Source organism: Eleutherodactylus coqui, chromosome 1 (assembly GCF_035609145.1).
Source record: "Eleutherodactylus coqui strain aEleCoq1 chromosome 1, aEleCoq1.hap1, whole genome shotgun sequence".
Lineage (NCBI taxonomy): Eukaryota > Metazoa > Chordata > Amphibia > Anura > Eleutherodactylidae > Eleutherodactylus > Eleutherodactylus coqui.
The window spans coordinates 456133744-456152179 of NC_089837.1; positions in this window are offsets into that span (position 1 = coordinate 456133744).

The following is an 18436-nucleotide window of genomic DNA, read 5'->3' on the forward strand; positions in this document are numbered from 1 at the left end:
GGTATTTTTTTTCCCAATTAAGGAAAGCAAATGGCGAAGCCAGGAGTAAAACGTAGCTGGGTGCGTCTGATTTTTAAACGTTGCACACGCAGCCGACACGTGTCCACCGCCCTTAGGACGGACAGAGGCAGGACAAATACAATTATTTTCAGTTTTTTTCCACCAAAAGGCAGCACTGCGTATATTCAATGAACATGAGAAGTTTAATAACTGTGCTGTGTCCCTGCTAATGTGTCACAGAACGTGAGGGTAGCAGAGTTATTAACTCTGGCAGAGCAGGTATTTTTTTTCCCAATTAAGGAAAGCAAATGGCGAAGCCAGGAGTAAAACGTAGCTGGGTGCGTCTGATTTTTAAACGTTGCACACGCAGCCGACACGTGTCCACCGCCCTTAGGACGGACAGAGGCAGGACAAATACAATTATTTTCAGTTTTTTTCCACCAAAAGGCAGCACTGCGTATATTCAATGAACATGAGAAGTTTAATAACTGTGCTGTGTCCCTGCTAATGTGGCACAGAACGTGAGGGTAGCAGAGTTATTAACTCTGGCAGAGCAGGTATTTTTTTTCCCAATTAAGGAAAGCAAATGGCGAAGCCAGGAGTAAAACGTAGCTGGGTGCGTCTGATTTTTAAACGTTGCACACGCAGCCGACACGTGTCCACCGCCCTTAGGACAGACAGAGGCAGGACAAATACAATTATTTTCAGTTTTTTTCCACCAAAAGGCAGCACTGCGTATATTCAATGAACATGAGAAGTTTAATAACTGTGCTGTGTCCCTGCTAATGTGGCACAGAACGTGAGGGTAGCAGAGTTATTAACTCTGGCAGAGCAGGTATTTTTTTTCCCAATTAAGGAAAGCAAATGGCGAAGCCAGGAGTAAAACGTAGCTGGGTGCGTCTGATTTTTAAACGTTGCACACGCAGCCGACACGTCTCCACCGCCCTTAGGACGGACAGAGGCAGGACAAATACAATTATTTTCAGTTTTTTTCCACCAAAAGGCAGCACTGCGTATATTCAATGAATAATAACTGTGTTGTGGCCCTGCCTACACAATTCTTTCCCTGCAGTATCAATGGAGGGTGCAATGCTCTGCAGAGGCGATTTTGAGAAAAAAAAAAAAATGCAGCACAGCTAACAGCAGCCAGCACAGTACTGCACACGGTTAAATATGGCCCTAGAAAGGACCGTTGAGGTTCTTGAAGGCTACACTCACTCCTAACACTCTCCCTGCCTATGCAGCACTTCTGTCCCTAATGCCGGGTGCAACGCTCTGCAGAGGCGATTTTGAGAAAAAAAAAATTGCCACTGCTAACAGCAGCCAACACACAGCTATCAGTGGCCCTAATAAGGACCTTTGGGGGGTCTTGAAGCCTACACTAACTACCAATTCTTTCCCTACAGCAGCTCCGGTACAAACAGCACTGTCCCTCATCTAACTCACACGGCATCTGAGGCGAGCCGCGGGAGGGGCCGACTTTTATATTCGGCGGACACCTGATCTCGCCAGCCACTCACAGCAGGGGGGTGGTATAGGGCTTGAACGACGCAGGGGGAAGTTGTAATGCCTTCCCTGTCTTTCAATTGGCCAGAAAAGCGCGCTAACGTCTCAGGGAAGGAAGTGAAAGTAACCCGAACACCGCATGGTGTTCGTTACGAATAACGAACATCCCGAACACCCTAATATTCGCACGAATATCAAGCTCGGACGAACACGTTCGCTCATCTCTAATAATAATACATATAAAGTGAACGTTACTTGAATCCTCCAACCAACTGGCCATTTCCTCACTGATGATCAACTAGCCCCTCAACAAAAAAAACTACGGCCGACTACATACAGATGTACGCGCACTTGCACATGCCTTAGTGCCACTTTTTTGCATAAGAACAAGGTTTTTTAGCGTGCTTGTCAGTATATTTTACAGTACGTTTTCCGCCTGCAGGGCATGTTTTTCTGTGTGTAGGACACAAACACACACAGATTGAAATGGCTAATTCATCTAATGAGTTCCAGATGTGTTCTTTGCCCTGCGCAATTACGCAGTGTTTCACAACTGTTCTTGCATATTGCACTGCATTTACGCACTCCCCACTGACTTCTATGGCAAATACATAGAAAAATAGAGCGTGGCTGAAATGTACATGACAGAATACACGCATGTGAACACATCCATTGCATGAGCTCGACTCGCTGCGTTTTACGTGTGCAAAGTTTGCACACCAATTCACACTCGAATATGTCCATGTGAAACAGGTCTACCTTCTGTAAGTGTAGCTTACTAAGGGTAGCTTACTTATCCCCTGTACTTCTAAGGGGTAGTTAAGATGAACCATTTGCAACCATTAATTGTTTCTCCTTACCAAGCACATATCTGATCTGGACTGCAACTGTTCCCGTGATGCTAACTGGAACTGACTATGCAAAGTGATGGTATGTTTTCCAGTGTTTGCCATTATGTATTGCAACCACTTTTCCTTAAAAGTCACTGCTGGTTATTTTATTTGTGCTTGACTCTAAGCAGGCACTGGGGTTGCATTGTTCTCTGTTTATGGGTGCTGATGCTGGAGCATTGTACTGCTAAGAATCCATTTAGCAGTTGGAGAATATATATAGGACTCAGTGGTGTAGCTAAAGGCTCATGGGCCCGGGTGCAAAAGGTTATCTTGTGGCCCCCCAACTTCTCTTAACCCCTTAACACAGAGGGGTAACTTGGAGCTCCTGGACCACAAGGCAAAACCTGTAACAGAGCCCCCAGCTATAACGCTTTATTCATAGTACTGGGCTCCCTATATGGAAAAGAGAGGCCTTATGAGCCCCGTAACACTCCTGGGCCTGAGTGCAATTGTATCCCTGCACCCCCTATAGTTACACTGGTTATGATTGGACTGTTTCATGAATCATGAGTGAATTATGCCATACTGACCAGTGGAGTATTATGAGCTGACCATTGGAGTTTTATGAAACTGGGAGTCCCAAGAATCATCTGGCCTGGTCTATGAAAATGGAATTGGGTACAACTAGCAATCCACGGGAGAGCTGTTGATCCTATTGGGTGGTAATCTTCTGCTCTTTTTGATCTGGTTGCCTGAAGCCTTTTTTTGGAGTACCAGAAAACTTGCCTGGAAGTTTCCTTGGCTTATTGGGGTGTTTCAGACTTCTACCTGGAGAGACTACTGTGGACACAGCAAACCCTGAGAAATACTACTGTTGGAACCAAAGACTGTGAGCGTGCCCAACTAAGGTCCCCCGAAAAGTTCTGTTGAAGTGGGTTGGCCTGGGATATTACAGAGAGTCTAATATATAATGCCATGAGCTCTCTAAGAGAAATTGTAGCCAATGTACCGTGTGCCTTCTAAGAGAGACTGTAACCATTATGTTTTATGCTTTCTTAAAAAACTCTTCTGTTTCCAGTAGTAACCACAAAACCCAATGCTTAAAGTGACTAACCACTAAACTGTATCTATTGCATCTGTAACCATTAAAGGGATTACCTCTTGGAAGACATTATCCCTTATTCACTAGTTAGGGGATAACTAGTTGATCGGTGGGTTCCCGACTTCTGGGATCCCCACCATTCTGAAAATGGGCCTCTAGTCGGTCCCCAAATGAATGGAGCGAAGGTTGCGCAGGAGTGCTACTGCTCTATTCATTTTAATGACAGCACTAGAAAGTGTCATGGATAAATGCTCAGCAATCTCGGCACTGTCATTGAAATGAATGGAGCAGTGGCGTACCTTCATGACCTCCTCTCTATTCATTTGACTACCAATCGCACCCCTGTTCTCAGGATCAGAACAAGTTCCAGCTGTCAGACCCCCACCAATCAGCTAGTTATCTCCTATCTCATAGAACAAGTAATAAAAGCAATGAAAACAAATTGGTTGATTTACATATAATATTAAATATAGTAATTTAAAAGTCTCCTATGAATAAAAAAAACTGGGAACAAAATTATAGTTATTTTTAAAGCGGCTGTTAATGATTAAAACACAAATAAAGTAAATACATGGTTGCTTTCTTCCAGACGCAGCACTACTGTTGATCGCACGCTGTGTATGGTATTGCAGCTCAGCTATATTCAGGATGTCATGCAATGGGTGTGGACCCGCTGTGCCATTGAGTGATTTGGTTTTGGGCTACTCCTGAGAGCTGCACCGAAGAGTCCCCTGGTTTTTACCTTTTGAGGGATCTGGTCTTAGCTGCAGGAACCCTAGACCATTACCCTAATAAAAGTATCAGTGTGTGTCAGCTGACACGGCTGTAAGATGGTACCGGAGGGGCAGGCAGAGACGTAGTCAATCAAAACCGCAGAGTTCATACAAAATGGATAGACAGCCAGAAGGTCAGGGCAGGCGGCAATAAGGTAAACTGTAGTCAAGGCACAAGCTGAGGTCAGGACAGGAGAAGTCAGGAGAGAACTACTAGCACCTTTGAAGAACCTAACGGAATCCATTGCTCAGGATCCCTCCAGTAGGGGAGGGTGCTTTAAATAACCAGGAAAGTGTCCAGATTGGCTAAACATGGAAAAGATGGGTGCATGTGCTGACCTTTAAGAGATGGGCTGACCATGTACCCTACAGGCGACAGTGGCAGCATGAAGGATAGTACAGCATCTTCTCTACAGAAGCTATTGGGAGTGCTGATGGTGGTGATCAGCAGGAGCAGGAGATAAGGAAAGCTGCCGGCCATGGTTAGCCACCATAAGACATTGGACAAGCCTGTATATCACCTGTCGGATTATCTGAGGCTAAGCAATGGGGTTTCATTCGTTGTCCACAGTGACCCGGGTGATAAATCATAAATCAATGATACCTGTTTCCTGTCACATCAATGATTCCAAGGCCCTCAGCCATACACTTACCGTACTTTTACCTCTATAAGACACATCGGATGATAAGACGCATCCAGGTTTTAGAGGAGGAAAATAGGGAAAAAATATTTTGAACTCACCCCGGGACTTTAGTTGACAGTGCAGGGGATAGTAGAGGGTAAAAGAGGGCCAGTATAACTCCTTTCTTTTTTCCTCCACAGCAGAAGCAGCGGAGCTCTGTAACAACGGCGTGGTATGGTGGGAGGAAGCTGATAAATGGAGGTGGGGGAGCAGCAGCAGATCATCACCAATCAGCAGTACCTACGGGCGGCAGTGCAGAGGAGAATGAGAACTGCTCTGCTCCCCTGCTATGGAGTGAACCTGGCTGGCAGCTGTGTGATAAGGAGATCCAATCCAGATCCAATTTCAGCACGTTCGCTTTATGAGCTATGAGGGGGGGGGGGGGGGGGGTAAAAAGTATGTTTCATAGAGCGAAAAATATGGTATATACAATAAATTGCAAACTTTAATGTGCTTTTCAAAAACAAAATTTTTATTGTTTGTTCTTCAAGAGTCTTATGATAAAAAAAACTATACGAGTAGAATTAAAACACACCCTATTTTTTGGTCTTTTAATTGCCCACATACATTTTTTGCATTATCTCCTGAGGATTTCTGCTCTTGACTACTGTGTTGTGCCCTGATTCGAAGATAATTCTTCAGTAATGTTGTGGTCACTTCCAAATTACCTTTTGATAATGTAACATTACATACATGCTAATAGTTGAAATCTTACATAAAAATGACATATCCTCCATTGGTATTACCTGTAATAATCAGACTAGGACGAATGATGGATTACTGCATTTAGTAGCATTTGACAAGTGAACAACACTCTCCGGTGTCAGGAGCGCCGGGTAATATAGTGGACATCTGTCCTTTTCTTGCAAATCTACAGTATAGTCAACATCTGTCTTTTTCCTGCTCAATGATGGTGATAAATGACCGGTAAAACCCATCCAATTACAGCCTAATTCTTGCATATAATGACATTACATAATTGGCTCATCGTTCCACAATTTGTCCAGGTCTTTTACCAATAGATATTTGCACTTGATGCTGTATGTTAATACTTAGCATTAAGACTTAATGGGGAATCTAGACTGCTACGGTTATACTGCACTGGGCTTATTGAGTTAATGGATACAAAGTGCTGTTGTTGGGTTTAGTTGATACAAAGTTAGTTTCAGCTGCTACAAAGTGCCGTTGTGTAAGGATTGACACATTTTTGACTTTGCATTTAGTTGGATAAATAATGACATATTTTATCAGTCTAACACATGGAATGCACTCTGTTCTGATTTGGGTACAGATGGCACAGATACATAACAAATGTGATACAATTACATTCCTAGCATGTTGTAAATTGATACATTTCCAGAGTGCACCAATTCCACGCTCACCCCTGCAGTCTCTGATAAAAAAAATACCCTGGGGCTTCTCCCTCCATGTGATTCCCTGATATTATAAATCTGCGATAATAACATGCTTTTTAGTGGTAAATACTAGATTAGAAAGTGAAATATGAGCATATATACTGTAAGCCATATGTATATACTGTACAGTGGGCCATAAGTCAGAAAGAATCCTAATATTTGGGTTGATTTGATTGTGCTCAATGACCGGCTCTAGCCTAATAACCTCATGTATACTTCATACCTAGGAGCCTTAAAGGGGTTGTCTCGCAGCAGCAAGTGGGGTTCTACACTTCTGTATGGCCATATTAATGCACTTTGTAATATACATCGTGCATTAAATATGAGCCATACAGAAGTTATTCACTTACCTGCTCCGTTGCTAGCGTCCCCGTCACCATGGATCTGTCTAATTTCGCTTTCTTCTGGCGTTTTTAGACGCGCTTGCGCTGTGCGCTCTTCTTCCTTCTTCGTAGCTCCGCCCCGTCACGTGTGCCGATTCCAGCCAATCAGGAGACTGGAATCGGCAATGGACCGCACAGACCCCACGGTGCACCATGGGAAAGGACCCGCGGTGCATCGTGGGTGAAGATCCCGGCGGCCATCTTGGTGAAGGAAGAAGAAGGAAGACGTCCCAGAGCGGGGATTCGGGTAAGTAATATGTATTTTTTTTTTTAACACATCCCTTGGGGTTGTCCTGCGCCGAACGGGGGGCCTATGGAAAAAAAAAAAAACCCGTTTCGACGCGAGACAACCCTTTTAATTAGGCCTTTGGCTGTCATGATAACATGTTGACACCCAGTGTTGATGATGTTGAGATCAGGACTCTGTGGGGGCCATATTATCGCTTCAGGACTCCCTGTTCTTCTTTACTATAAAGATAGCTGGAAATGACATTGGTTGTATGTTTGGGGTTGTTGTCCTGCTGCAGAATAAATTTGGAGCCAATCGGATGTCTTCTATTTTTGAAAAAAATTCTTACCTTGTAATATTTTTTCTACACCTGGCTAACATTTTTACACAGTACTATACTAAGATCTAAAGTTACCCTCTATCAACATGATAGGGGATACTTTTATGATTAGTGGGAGGTCCAACTACTAGAACCCCCAATGACCTTGAGAATGGGTATCCCGATGGTCCCCACATTAAAACAACCGTCAACCTGGAGAAACAAAGATGGCCACACTAGCCTCTATGACTGCCTGATGCACACTATGCATTATTATTCATCATTAGTCTAAGACTAATTGCTGTACACATGAGCAGTGCTGTCCAGCCATATCAGCATGAAGGAATTTTCCCCCCCAGTTTGGGGTAAGTCAGCTTCTGTCTCATTGTTTTTTTTCCCTTCCTCTGGATCAACATGGGGGGAAAGGCAACAGGCTGAGCTGGATGGACATTTGTCTTTTTTCAGCCTAGCATACTATGTTACTATGTAGTGTATTACACTACGAATGCATACCATGCACAGTGTGCATCAGGTAGTCAGAAAAGTGGTTTAGCCATCTTCGTTTCTCCAGGCCTGAAGGGTTACTTAATGAAGCGGAGGACGCCCATGTACACTGCAGCTCCATTCATTTTAATGACAATGCTGGAAATTGCAAAAATACAAGTATTCAGCAGTCTATTGTGCTGTCATTGAAATTAATGAAGTGGCAGCTGCTCAATTTATGCAGGGACTATTGAGACTCATGTTCTTGGGATCAGTAAGGGTCCCAGTTGTTGGACCCCCACCAATCATACAGTTATACCCTATCCAGTAGATAAGGGATAACTTCAGATTTTGGTACAACCCCTCTAACTAGAAACATTAGATAGTGACCTCTATTAGCAATAACACAGGTGAGTGATAATCTGTTGGCAGCACTGTGGATTACAGTATTCCGGCTCTATAACAAGAGGGAATAGATGAAGGAAAACTAGTACAGACAAAACGTACCATAATGACCCTTAGCAACCAATTAGTTATTTTATACCTATGGCCATAATATTAGAAAAGTGGAATTTTAATCTTGTTTTTCTTTTTGAGGTTCTTTGTAAAAATATATTTAGTTACATCGTTGTGTTTATTTTCCTATTTTCTCTAGTATTACTGGGATCTGTGTTGTTTTATATGACCTTCATGGCTATCACTGCAATCTACATTCTCTGACTATTTCATAATGCAATAATTGTGCTTCCACTGTGCTTCTAAAGTGGAAAAAAAGTTGGGTCTGTGGTTTTTGGTGACAAATAAACAATCTTTAATTAATACTATCCTGTTTAATATTTAGCGGCTGCCAAGAGGTTAGATCCACGTGAACTTAACTCATGCAAGTCACTTAACCTTTTAGGACACCATTGAGCTGTGCCTGTAGGCCATACTGTTTATTCTTTAGTCTACACGTGCGGAGCAAACACAGCAGAATCAACAGATAGGAAATATAGGTTAGGTAAAGTTTGCAACAATAACTTTAATTAACGTAAGACTAAAAGAAAAAAATATATATAAAGTTCTTGTATTTCTAAAGTTGGACTAATTTTACACTGCTTTCATTGGAAGAGACTATGTGGAAATATTATTTCATCTCTCTTATTTGCATATTGTAGAGGTATTATTTAGAGATGAGCGAGCATACTCGCTAAAGGCAATTGCTCGAGCGAGCATTGCCCTTAGCAAGTACCTGCCCGCTCGAGACAAAAGGTTTGGGTGCCAGCGGCGGGCAGGGAGCTGCAGGGGAGAGCGGGGCGGAACGGAGGGGAGATCTCTCTCTCCCTCTATCCCCCCCACTCCCTCCTGCTGACTGCCGCTACTCACCGCTCCCCCGCGCCGGCACCCGAACCTTTCGTCTCGAGCGGGCAGGTACTTGCTAAGGGCAATGCTCGCTCGAGCAATTGCCTTTAGTGAGTATACTCGCTCATCTCTAGTATTATTCCATCTCCCTTATTTTGCACCCAGAGGAGCATGAATGACCTTTTGAGTTTCCTCACTCACTGTCTAGGTGCTCTCCCTAAGGAGAAAAGATAGTGTTTGGAAGATACTCAGATGGCTCGATTTTCCCATTCTAATATGAAAACACTTGCTCCCTTGATTTGTGATGGACTCCAGATCACAAGTCTAATTTACGTACAGGAAAGCTCCAATCGTTATAGACTAGTATTTCTAATAAGGATCATATTTGGTGTATATGCAAAATTTGGCCAGGACAACACAATATCTGTCCAGTTGTGTAACTGGAGCTTTCATAGGAAACACTTAACTGTACATGTTGTGTCACTTAAAGGGGTTAATCAGGTGAATTAACTTTTTTGAAAGATGCTCACTGTGGTGGAAAGACATTAAGAATCCATATTGACCTTACTTGATCCCAGCCAGTGACTACAGTGGTCATATGTCCGTGTTATCATTATCATTGCAGCAGGAAGTAAAGAGGACCAGCAAAGTGGCATCTGCTGCAGACATGAGGAACATGGCACTGCCCAAGCCTGATGACAGGAGAAAGTAGGGAATGATGTCGGCCATGACCGGTGGCCATAACAGTAGCCTTCAAGTGACAGTGCCACCTGAAATGAACTGTAACCACCATGCTTAGTGTGCCCTTATAATGTGAACTGTAACCATTAAGCTTTCTGTGCTAATGTATGTACATTAAGTCAATTGCAGTAAGGATATCTGTTAGATTGTTACAATCTGCAATCCCTTCATAAAAGGGAAATTCATTTACAGTCAGTACCACCCTCTTAAAACTCTCATTGTAGTGCTAGCCTACATCCTTAGGTGCAGTTTTCTTGTATGTTCTTCTTTTTGACTGTGGGACCAAGAGCCTTCATGCTTGTTATGTGATTGTTTTTTCTGCGTACCTCAATTTCTGAAAAACGCATAAAAAAATCTTATATACAATCGTATATACAATACTTTGATCCAGAGGCGTAACTTGAAGCTTCTGGGCCCCAATGCAAAACCTGTAACAGGGCCCTCTACTATAATGCTTTATTCATAGTACTGGGCTCCCTATATGGAGAGGAGAGGCCTTATGGGCCCCCTAAGGCTCCTGGGCCCGGGTGCAACCGCGTCCCCTGCACCCTCTATAGTTACGCCCCTGCTTTGATCCACTTTTGCAATTCTTGCATATTCTAAGACCTCATTGACTCATATTGTAAATTACAGAAACCAAATACTCCTTTCAGTGCTTCCATTGAAGAGGTTAAAGGAGTGCCTCATTAGCAAGTTACAATGTTTACCAGTGTGCCCCTCGCCAACCTACTGAACGAGAGACTATAATGATGTGGGTCATCCAGGAAGCTGCCACTACAACCAGCAGGTTTTTGTACTTGGCACTACTAAATAGGGTTAATGCAGTGTTAGAAATACAGAAAAAAAGTATTGCAGGCAATTTAAAAAAATCTTATAAGAGTTTTGAAATGATGTTTTGCTTCAGATCCCCATATGTTCCCCTTACCCCCAAAAGTATAGATCACAGCAATAGATGTGAACCATCAGTCAACCCACAATCGATGTTATGACACCGTCTAATAACATGATGACACCATTTAGTTGGGAACATTAGGCTCATTTGTTGACGGCTTGAAGGCCACTTTATTTTAGCCTCCTCTATAACCTTTTCCATAATACAGGCATTACTAAAAGTGGTTGTGGTGCTCGGCATCACTTGGCAGAACGGAGTGCTTTCTTCATCCCTAATCATTGGTATATTTCTTGCAGTTGTTCATTATTCTTCACAACAGCAGATTTGCGCACGAGGAGATTTTGCTATACTGCATTATGTATATCTGGACTTGTTTAGTGCTCAGTAATTACTCTCTCCTTTACCCAGCAGGCTAATGATGATACATTTACCATTATGGCTGTTCTATTAACAGTCTGGTAAACACAGGGATAATTCAGGCACATTGCTGCAGGCTGTGCAAGGCAATGTGGCACGGAGTATTTATGACTTTCCAGCTGTGGATCCAAGCTCAAGCAGTGGATACAATGAAAAGCTGTTATTAATGTTCCTTTTACTTATCAAAAGTATAGGCATCATTGCAGCCGAGACAACACAGCGTAATCCTCCATTAACGATGAGAGTGCGCTTGTTTTGATCACTTCATTTCTTTTGATGTTGTATGAAAAATTGTTTACTGCTAGAGATTCACTTTTACTGTATTAACCAGGTTCTAGAACTGTAGAACATCATCGCTACCTGCCGTCTATACTTCTTCAAACTTTTTAATAACTTAGTTGATAGTGTATAGTAGGCTGGGTTCACACAGGGTGTAGAGATGAGCGAGCATACTCGCTAAGGACAATTACTCGATCGAGCATTGCCCTTAGCGAGTACCTGCCCGCTCGGAAGAAAAGGTTCGTGTGCCGGCGGGGGGTGGCAGGGGAGAGCAGGGGGGAACGTACGGGGGAGATCTCTCTCTCCCTCTCTCCCCCCACCCCCGATCCCCACTGCTCACTGCCGCAACTCACCTGTCACCCGCGCCGGCACCCGAGTAATTGTCCTTAGCGAGTATGCTCGCTCATCTCTAACAGGGTGTTTTAGGATTAATTTTCCCTGAGAAGACTTTACTAGAGCCAGTAGATTTACACTGTTAAACCATATTCACATTCATGGTATTTTTTGGAATTTGGGCATCAGGGTAGTGTCTAAAGGCCCATGGCCAATATAGATCCATAGTTTGTTTCTCTTCCTGGCAGATCATTTTTATTGAAATGAAAATTTTGCAGAATAAGCCCTTGATTCCTATATTTATACTACGATTGAGATACATGTATATTACAATTTTGTAGAATAAGGCCTTAATAACTATATAGAGTTACATATCATAATAATTAGAGATGAGCGAACGCGTTCGTCCGAGCTTGATATTCGTGCGAATATTAGGGTGTTCGGGATGTTCGTTATTCGTGACGAACACCATGCGGTGTTCTGGTTACTTTCACTTCCTTCCCTGAGACGTTAGCGCGCTTTTCTGGCCAATTGAAAGACAGGGAAGGCATTACAACTTCCCCCTGCAACGTTTAAGCCCTATACCACCCCCCTGCTGTGAGTGGCTGGGGAGATCAGGTGTTCGCCTAATATAAAAGTCGGCCCCTCCCGCGGCTCGCCTCAGATGCGGTGTGAGTTAGATGAGGGACAGTGCTGTTTATACCGGAGCTGCTGTAGGGAAAGAATTGGTAGTTAGTGTAGGCTTCAAGACCCCCCAAAGGTCCTTATTAGGGCCACTGATAGCTGTGTGTTGGCTGCTGTTAGCAGTGGGATTTTTTTTTTTTTCTCAAAATCGCCTCTGCAGACCGTTGCACCTGGCATTAGGGACAGAAGTGCTGCATAGGCAGGGAGAGTGTTAGGAGTGAGTGTAGCCTTCAAGAACCTCAACGGTCCTTTCTAGGGCCATATTTATCCGTGTGCAGTACTGTCCAGGCTGCTGTTGGCTGTGCTGCATTTTTTTTGGGCTTCTCAAAATCGCCTCTGCAGAGCATTGCACCCTCCATTGATACTGCAGGGAAAGAATTGTATAGGCAGGGCCACAACACAGTTATTATTCATAGAATATACGCAGTGCTGCCTGTTGGTGGGAAAAAACTGAAAACAAATCTATTTGTCCAGCCTGTGTCCGTCCTTACGCCTGTGTAGACGTGTGAGCTGCGTGAAAAACATTGCTAAATCATACGCAGCCAGCTACGCTTTACTGCTGGGTTCGCCATTTGCTTTCCTTAATTGGGAAAAAAAAATACCTGCTCTCCAAGAGTTATAATAACTCTGCTACCCTCACGTTCTGTGACACATAAGCAGGGACACAGCGCAGTTATTAAACTTCGCAGGTTCATTGAATATACGCAGTGCTGCCTGTTGGTGGGAAAAAACTGAAAACAAATCTATTTGTCCAGCCTGTGTCCGTCCTTACGCCTGTGTAGACGTGTGAGCTGCGTGAAAAACATTGCTAAATCATACGCAGCCAGCTACGCTTTACTGCTGGGTTCGCCATTTGCTTTCCTTAATTGGGAAAAAAAAATACCTGCTCTCCAAGAGTTATAATAACTCTGCTACCCTCACGTTCTGTGACACATAAGCAGGGACACAGCGCAGTTATTAAACTTCGCAGGTTCATTGAATATACGCAGTGCTGCCTGTTGGTGGGAAAAAACTGAAAACAAATCTATTTGTCCAGCCTGTGTCCGTCCTTACGCCTGTGTAGACGTGTGAGCTGCGTGAAAAACATTGCTAAATCATACGCACCCAGCTACGCTTTACTGCTGGGTTCGCCATTTGCTTTCCTTAATTGGGAAAAAAAATACCTGCTCTCCAAGAGTTATAATAACTCTGCTACCCTCACGTTCTGTGACACATAAGCAGGGACACAGCGCAGTTATTAAACTTCGCAGGTTCATTGAATATACGCAGTGCTGCCTGTTGGTGGGAAAAAACTGAAAACAAATCTATTTGTCCAGCCTGTGTCCGTCCTTACGCCTGTGTAGACGTGTGAGCTGCGTGAAAAACATTGCTAAATCATACGCACCCAGCTACGCTTTACTGCTGGGTTCGCCATTTGCTTTCCTTAATTGGGAAAAAAAATACCTGCTCTCCAAGAGTTATAATAACTCTGCTACCCTCACGTTCTGTGACACATAAGCAGGGACACAGCGCAGTTATTAAACTTCGCAGGTTCATTGAATATACGCAGTGCTGCCTGTTGGTGGGAAAAAACTGAAAACAAATCTATTTGTCCAGCCTGTGTCCGTCCTTACGCCTGTGTAGACGTGTGAGCTGCGTGAAAAACATTGCTAAATCATACGCAGCCAGCTACGCTTTACTGCTGGGTTCGCCATTTGCTTTCCTTAATTGGGAAAAAAAAATACCTGCTCTCCAAGAGTTATAATAACTCTGCTACCCTCACGTTCTGTGACACATAAGCAGGGACACAGCGCAGTTATTAAACTTCGCAGGTTCATTGAATATACGCAGTGCTGCCTGTTGGTGGGAAAAAACTGAAAACAAATCTATTTGTCCAGCCTGTGTCCGTCCTTACGCCTGTGTAGACGTGTGAGCTGCGTGAAAAACATTGCTAAATCATACGCACCCAGCTACGCTTTACTGCTGGGTTCGCCATTTGCTTTCCTTAATTGGGAAAAAAAATACCTGCTCTCCAAGAGTTATAATAACTCTGCTACCCTCACGTTCTGTGACACATAAGCAGGGACACAGCACAGTTATTAAACTTAGATAATTCATTCACTAGAGGCAGTGGGGCCTTTCGTTTTCCAAAAAGGGCAAAAATTATATTTGGCCTGCAGTCTTGCGCCAATTTATTTCCTGCCTGGGAAATCTAATCACTGGTAATACAGCATGCTGAGGGGTAGGGGTAAGCCTAGAGGACGTGGACGTGGACGTGGCCGAGGACGCGGAGGGCCAAGTGAGGGTGTGGGCACAGGCCAAGCTCCTGATCCAGGTGTGTCGCAGCTGTCTGCTGCGCGATTAGGAGAGAGGCACGTTTCTGGCGTCCCCACATTCATCGCCCAATTAATGGGTCCACGCGGGAGACGGTTATTAGAAAATGAGCAGTGTGAGCAGGTCCTGTCCTGGATGGCAGAAAGTGCTTCGAGCAACCTATCGTCTACCCGCAGTTCTGCGCCGTCCACTGCTGCCAATCCGAATCCTCTGTCTGCTGCTCCTCCTTCCTCCCAGCCTCCTCAGTCCACTACAATGACACCTGCTCAGGAGCGGGAACACTCCCAGGAACTGTTCTCGGGCCCCTGCTTAGATTGGGCAGCAGCGGTTCCTCTCCCACCAGAGGAGTTTATCGTCACTGATGCCCAACCATTCGAAAGTTCCCGGGGTCCGGGGGAAGAGGCTGGGGACTTCCGCCAACTGTCTCAACAACTTTCTGTGGGTGAGGAGGACGATGACGATCAGACACAGTTGTCTTGCAGTGAGGTAGTAGTAAGGGCAGTAAGTCCCAGGGAGCAGCGCACAGAGGATTCGGAGGAAGAGCAGCAGGACGATGAGGTGACTGACCCCACCTGGTGTGCAACGCTTACTCAGGAGGACAGGTCTTCAGAGGGGGAGTCAAGGGCATCAGCAGGGCAGGTTGCAAGAGGCAGTGCGGTGGCCAGGGGTAGAGGCAGGGCCAGACCGAATAATCCACCAAGTGTTTCCCAAAGCGCCCCCTCGCGCCATGCCACCCTGCGTAGGCCGAGGTGCTCTAAGGTCTGGCAGTTTTTCACAGAGACGCCTGACGACCGACGAACAGTGGTGTGCAACCTTTGTCACGCAAAGCTCAGCCGGGGAGCCAACACCAACAGCCTCACCACCACCACCATGCGCAGACATATGATGGCCAAGCACCCCGCAAGGTGGGACAAAGGCCGTTCACCGTCTCCGGTTTGCACCCCTGCCTCTCCCCCTGTGCCCCAACCTGCCACTGAGATGCAACCCCCCTCTCAGGACACAGGCACTACCGCCTCATGGCCTGCACCCACACCCTCATCTCCGCTGTCCTCGGCCCCATCCAGCAGTGTAGTTCAGCGCACCGTTCAGCCGTCGCTTGCGCAAGTGTTCGAGCGCAAGCGCAAGTACGCCGCCACGCACCCGCACGCTCAAACGTTAACCGTCCGCATCGCAAAATTCATCAGCCTTGAGATGCTGCCGTATAGGGTTGTGGAAACGGAGTCCTTCAAAAGTATCATGGAGGCGGCGGCCCCGCGCTACTCAGTTCCCAGTCGCCACTACTTTTCCCGATGTGCCGTCCCAGCCCTGCACGACCACGTCTCCCGCAACATTGTGCGCGCCCTCACCAACGCGGTTACTGCCACGGTCCACTTAACTACGGACACGTGGACAAGCACAGGCGGGCAGGGCCACTACATCTCCCTGACGGCACATTGGGTGAATTTAGTGGAGGCTGGGACAGAGTCAGAGCCTGGGACCGCTCACGTCCTACCCACCCCCAGAATTGCGGGCCCCAGCTCGGTGCTGGTATCTGCGGAGGTGTATGCTTCCTCCACTAAAGCACCCTCCTCCTCCTCCTCCTCCTCTGTCTCACAATCAAGATGTGTTAGCAGCAGCATGTCGCCAGCAGTCGGTGTCGCGCGGTGTGGCAGCACAGCGGTGGGCAAGCGTCAGCAGGCCGTGCTGAAACTACTCAGCTTAGGCGATAAGAGGCACACGGCCCACGAACTGCTGCAGGGTCTGACACAGCAGACCGACCGCTGGCTTGCGCCGCTGAGCCTCCAACCGGGCATGGTCGTGTGTGACAACGGCCGTAACCTGGTGGCGGCTCTGCAGCTTGGCAGCCTCACGCACGTGCCATGCCTGGCCCACGTCTTTAATTTGGTGGTTCAGCGGTTTCTGAAAAGCTACCCACGCTTGTCAGACCTGCTCGTAAAGGCGCGCCGGCTCTGCGCACATTTCCGCAAGTCCCACACGGACGCTGCCACCCTGCGCACCCTGCAACATCACTTTAAGCTGCCAGTGCACCGACTGCTGTGCGACGTGCCCACACGGTGGAACTCTACGCTCCACATGTTGGCCAGGCTCTATGAACAACGGAGAGCTATAGTCGAATACCAACTCCAACATGGGCGGCGCAGTGGGAGTCAGCCTCCTCAATTCCTTTCAGAAGAGTGGGCCTGGTTGGCAGACATCTGCCATGTCCTTGGTAATTTTGAGGAGTCTACCCAGGTGGTGAGCGGCGATGCTACAATCATTAGCGTCACCATTCCTCTGCTATGCATCTTGAGAAATTCCCTGCAAACCATAAAGGCAGCTGCTTTGCGCTCGGAAACGGGGGCGGGGGAAGACAGTATGCCGCTGGATAGTCAGGGCACCCTCCTGTCTATTTCTCAGCGCGTACAGGAGGAGGAGGAGGAGCATGAGGAGGATGAGGAGGAGGGGGAAGAGACAGCTTGGCCCGCTGCTGACGGTACACCGGCTGATTGCCTGTCATCCTTTCAGCGTGTATGGCCTGAGGAGGAGGAGGAGGAGGAGGAGGATCCTGAAAGTGATCTTCCTAGTGAAGACAGCCATGTGTTGCGTACAGGTACCCTGGCACACATGGCTGACTTCATGTTAGGATGCCTTTCTCGTGACCCTCGCGTTGCACGCATTCTGGCCACGACGGATTACTGGGTGTACACACTGCTCGATCCACGGTATAAGGAGAACCTGCCCACTCTGATTCCCGAAGAGGAAAGGGGTTCGAGAGTGTTGCTATACCACAGGACCCTTGCGGACAAGCTGATGGTAAAATTCCCAGCCGACAGCGCTAGTGGCAGAAGGCGCAGTTCCGAGGGCCATGTTGCAGGGGATGTGCGTAGATCGAGCAGCATGTACATCCCAGGCAGTGCAACAGTCTTTAAGGGCCTGGCCAGCTTTATGGCTCCCCACCAAGACTGTGTCACCGCTCCCCAGTCACGGCTGAGTCGGCGGGAGCACTGCAAAAGGATGGTGAGGGAGTACGTAGCGGATCGCACGACCATCCTTGGTGACGCCTCTGCCCCCTACAACTACTGGGTGTCGAAGCTGGACACGTGGCCTGAACTAGCCCTGTATGCCCTTGAGGTGCTTGCTTGTCCTGCGGCTAGCGTGTTGTCGGAGAGGGTGTTTAGTGCGGCTGGGGGAATCATCACAGATAAGCGTAGCCGCTTGTCAACCGACAGTGCCGACAGGCTAACACTCATCAAGATGAACAAAGGCTGGATTTCCCCAGACTTCTGTTCTCCACCAGCGGACAGCAGCGATACGTAAGCAATACGTAGGCTGCACCCGCGGATGGAAGCTACGTTCTCTCTCACCATCCAAAACGGGGACATTTCTGCTTCATCAATCTGTGTCTAATATTCCTCCTCCTCCTCCTCCTGCTCCACCTCCTGAAACCTCACGTAATCACGCTGAACGGGCAATTTTTCTTAGGGCCACAAGGCTCACTCAAATAATTTTTCAGAACAATTTTTATAAGTTTCAATGCGCTTAAAAGCATTGGAACTTTAACTTGAACCAATTTTTCGTTACACTGGGCTGCCTCCAGGCCTAGTTACCACTTAAGCCACATTAACCAAAGCGATTAATGGGTTTCACCTGCCCTCTTGGCTGGCCATGGCCAATTTTTGGGATGTACATTAGTACTGTTGATACAGCAATTTGTGTGGGCCCTCGCCTAC